Here is a 1,131-nt window from a genome sequence, read left to right as displayed (position 1 = left end):
ACTGAACAACACTCTTCTCAATGATACCTTGGTCAAGGAAGGAATAAAGACCGAAAGTAAAGACTTTTTAGANTTTAATGAAAATGAAGCCACAACATACCCAAACGTATGGGACACAATGAAAGCATTTCAAAGAGCTCTGAGTGCCTCCAAAAAGAAACTAGAGAGAGTGCACACTAGCAGCTTGACAACACACCTAAAAGCTCTAGAACAAAAGGAAGAAAATTTGCCCAAGAGGAGTACAAAGCAGGAAATAATCAAACTCAGGGGTGAAATCAACCAAGTGGAAACAAGAAGAACCTTTCAAAGAATCAACCAAATGAAGAGTTGGTTCTTTGAAAAAATCAACAAGATAGATAAACCCTTAGCTAGACTCACTAGAGGGCACAGGGTCAGCATCCTAATTAAAAAGATCAGAAATGAAAAGGGAGACATAACAACAGATCCTGAAGAAATCCAAAACCTCATCAGATCCTTCTACAAAAGGCTATACTCAACAAAACTGGAAAACCTGGATGAAATTGACAAATTTCTAGACAGTACCAGGTACCAAAGTTAAATCAGGATCAGGTTAATGATCTAAACAGTCCTATATCCCCTATAGAAATAGAAGCACTCATTAATAGTTCCCAATCAAAAAGAGCCCAGGACCACATGGGTTTAGTGCAGAGTTCTATCAGACCTACAAAGAAGATATAATTCCAGTTCTTCACAAACAATTCCACAAAATAGAGGCAGAAGGTACTATACCCAATTCATTCTATGATGCCACTATTACTCTGATACCTAAACCACAGAGAGGCCCAACAAAGATAGAGAACTTCAGACCAATTTCCCCTTTGAATATCAATGCAAAGACACTCAATAAAATTCTTGCTAACCGAATCCAAGAACACATCAAAACAATCATCCATCGTGACCAAGTTTCATTCCAGGGATGCAGGGGTAGTTTAATATACAGAAATCCAACAACGTAATCCAGTATATAAACAAACTCAAAAACAAAAGCACATGATCATCTCCTTAGACACGATGAAAGCATTTGACAAAATCCAACACCCATTCATGATAAAAGTCTTGGAAAGATCAGGAATTCAAGGCCCATACCTAAACATGATAAAAGCAATCTAC

Source organism: Mus caroli, chromosome 6, assembly GCF_900094665.2.
Source record: "Mus caroli chromosome 6, CAROLI_EIJ_v1.1, whole genome shotgun sequence".
Lineage (NCBI taxonomy): Eukaryota > Metazoa > Chordata > Mammalia > Rodentia > Muridae > Mus > Mus caroli.
Note: the sequence above shows the minus strand (reverse complement) of the source record.